Here is a 4,001-nt window from a genome sequence, read left to right as displayed (position 1 = left end):
CATTGTCTAATGAAGAGACAGAGCGGGCCTCCAACCTGGCGCATATCCGCTAGAGGCGAACAAATCGGACAGATAAGAATGTCCGATGTGTACATCGCCAGGCAACCTCGAGACTCTACCAAGCTAGAAGCTCAAGCAAGTGGGAAGGATCCAGACAGGCTCCAGATGCTAAAAAGAGCCAACTTGGAACCAGGAGCGAGGAGTCAGCCAGACATCAGGCAAACTCGAAACGCCAAGAGGTGCAAGGCACCAGCCAGGCGCGAGGAGCCAGCCAGACGCGAGGCGCCAGCTAGGTGCGAAGCTCAAGCCAGGCGCAAGGTGCCAGCGAGGCACGAGGCGCCAGCCAGACGCGAGGCGTCAGCCAGGCGCGAGGCGCCAGACAGGCGCGAATCTCCAGCTAAGGCGCGAGGCATCAACCAGCTGTGAGGCGCCAGTCAAGCGAAAGGTTCCAGACAAGCGCTAGGCTCCAACCAAGAGCGAAGCACCAGACAGGCGCGAGGTTCCTGCCAGGCTTCAGGCTTCAGACGGGAGAGATCCATTTCAAGAAAGCCCTGGTCTTCTTTGAAACATGGAGATCTCCTAAGCACTTCATAAGTGACTTGATTCCTTCAAACAGCTGAGAATTAAAAGCGCAGGAAGTGCGCGCTTTTGCAAATTCTTGTTCTTTACATAACAATATGTCATATAAGACATATTAGCTGTGTTGTACGGTAGAGGCAACTCTGTGTTGACTTCTCATTACACAAAGGATGTCAAGTTAACCTACGAGAGATCCTTCTCTTTTGGTTTATACGTTTCTACGGATACGTTACTGGGATAAGGAGCCGACACTGATCTTTAACTTTTGAGTTAAAGTTATTTAACTTAGTGAAATTATTGGGGTTTTTGAAAGGAGTGTGGGGATAACTCTTTTCAATTTGAGCGCGAACCCTTGTGTTAGGATCAGGTGATCGGGATCGGTGTTGCGCTCCTTAGTTATGCCGATAGGCATAGGTGTATTGTCATATAAGTAGATTAGGCACCCATTGAAAACAAGTTACCTTTTAGCTCTGCCGAGTAAGTGGATAAGACCCCATCAGCAGACCCACAAGAACTCTTGGCCACAGATCACATATCTCGCTAAAGTTTTCTTGGGAGGTGATGCATTGACGTCCTTGGCAACAGCCATATGAAGTCTACCACCTATCAGATAGGAACCAAGGTTTATTTATACCTACAACATATGTTGTTTACCTGTCTATTCCATGTTAGCTGTCTCTTACCCTCCACCAAAGGGTGTCAATCAGCTATGTATATATCTGACAGGTAAGTTGATTGTATGAAAATGATATTGTTATGATACAATAAAGTTTCATACATACTTACCTGGCAGATATATACGATTAATGGCCCACCCAGCCTCCCCGCAGGAGACAGGTGGAAGAGAGAAAATATGAATAGAAAACGGGAATGGTTCCTAATCCTGCCACCCAGGGCAGGACGGTAGATCACCTGACCTACCTAAAGCGTGTGCCGCGAAATTTGAATTTCTGTCGGGGACGACGGAGTCTTAGCTATGTATATATCTGCCAGGTAAGTATGTATGAAACTTTATTGTATCATAACAATATCATTTTTCAATAATGAATATTTTCAAATTAATCATCATAAATATGTAAAATATTGATGTTTTACTATTTATTTAAAAAATTATCGAAGTGCACTCTTCGTCGTCGTCGTCTTCTACCAATAAGGGGTTTGAGTGTATCATAATTTGAATAAATATTTTTGCTGCTTTCGATTTAGTATATCACAAAGCACTTACTATTTATCAAATTCAGAATCTTGGAGTGGGTGGATATGTTCTAGGATTATTTCATGATTTCCTTACATGTAGTCAGCAGTGAGTTGTTGATGGGATCTTTAGCAAACCAAGACCTATAGTGTCTGGAGTTCCACAGGGTAGTGTCCTTGGTCTGCTGCTATTTTTGGTGTATACAAGTGATATGGTTGTTGGACTGGAAAATAAGGTTCAGTATGCAGATGATGCAACACATTTGGGTACAGTAAAATCTCCACTTATGAGAAATGAAGCTGCTTCTAGTCTCCATCGTGACATGGAGGGGATTAGTGAATGTTGTATTCAGCGGGGTGTGAGTCTGAACTCCAGTAAAACAGAAACACTATGATTACCAGATCTTGTACCAGTTTCCCACCCCATCCTCCCCTTCAGGTGGATGGGACCCTGCTGAATGAGACTGAAGCTTTAACCATTCTTGGCGTAACCTCTGACTCACAACTTACTTTTGAGGAACTTCTTAAGAAAGTACCAGCAAATGCCAGGTGGAAGTTAGATATTGTATATATATATATATATATATATATATATATATATATATATATATGTATATATATATATATATATATATGTATATATATATATATATATATATATATATATATATATATATATATATAATATGATATAGAGATATATATAGATATATATATATAGATATATATATAGATATAGATATATTATATATATATATATATATATATATATATATATATATATATATATATATATATATATCTATCATCTTATATATATCTATATAGATATAGATATATTTATCTATACGTATATATATATCTACAGCGTCCCCGGGTTTACGACCGGTTCCGGCTTACGACGTTCCGAGGTTACGACGCTTTTTCTTAAATACAGGGGGTCCTCGAGTTACGACGTTGATCCGTTCTTACGATGCATCGTAACACGAATTTCAGCGTAAGTCGGAACATTGAAAAATACCACATGATTTAATGTAAATACCTATCAATAACAACGAGAGAACAATTCCTTACCTTTATTAGTTTGATTGGCTTGCACACTGGAGAGGAAGCTGCGGTGCTGGAGAGACTGGGGGAGGTTAGTGAAGAGAAAAAGAACCTCCGAAGTTGCTGGAGATGCTGAGGCAGATGATTCTTGAGGTGAGGCAGAACATACTAGTACTGGAGATGCTGAGGCAGGTGATTCTTGAGGTGAGGCAGAACATACTAGTGGAGATGTTGGGGCAGGTGAGTCTTTAGGTGAGGCAGAACCTACAGAAGGTGCTGGAGATACTGGGGCAGGTGAGTCTGGGCTTAGCAGAACATTCAGATAGGATGCTGGCTTAGCAGAGGCAGCTGAGGTAGAGGGTACAGGATCTCCTGCAGGCCTCTCTACCTTCTTAAAATACTGCTCCAGGTTAGTCTGAACAGAGAGCGACCTCTTTTCATCCAAGATCTCCTTGTAACACTGCATCAAATCCATGACGCCTCTGGAAACCCTAGTGAACCTGTCCAAGTTTGGATCCTGAGCCTCAAAAGTTGACAAAGCTTGCTGCAACTCTGCAAAACCTCTTATCAGTCCTGCCTTGGGTGAAACCTTCCTTAGGCTCTGGGGTGGGTGCTTCTTCTTCTTCCTCTATTATCTGCTTCTCCAGTTGTATCAGGTCCTCAGCAGATAACTCCTCGCCATTAGACTCCAGCAGCTCTGTAACATCATCAACCTCCATCTCCAAATTGATTTGCTTACTCAGGGCAACAACGTTCTTGACAACTAGCTGAACTGTGTCCTCAAACCCATGGAAATCATTCACAAATTGAGGACAAATTTTCTTCCAGACACCATTCATGTTTGTTTGCTTAACCTCCTCCCAGGAATTAGCAATGTTCTTTACAGCATCAAGGATGTTGTAGGATTTCCAAAAGTCCTTCAGAGTCAAGTCCTTCTTGGTTTCAGTTGCCTGTAAAGCCATAGCAATTGTCCTTCGTAGGTAGTAGGCCTTGAACGAAGCAATCACTCCTTGGTCCATAGGCTGTAAAAGGGCCGTGGTATTAGGTGGAAGGTAAACCACCTTGACATTAGGGTTGAAGTCTCCCAGCTGGGCAGGGTGTCCAGGGGCATTGTCCAGCACTAGCAACACCTTAAAGGGGATACCCTTGGAGGCGCAATACCGCTCCACACTTGGAACAAA

Source organism: Macrobrachium nipponense, chromosome 21 (genome assembly GCF_015104395.2).
Source record: "Macrobrachium nipponense isolate FS-2020 chromosome 21, ASM1510439v2, whole genome shotgun sequence".
NCBI classification, from domain to species: Eukaryota; Metazoa; Arthropoda; class Malacostraca; order Decapoda; family Palaemonidae; genus Macrobrachium; species Macrobrachium nipponense.
Note: the sequence above shows the minus strand (reverse complement) of the source record.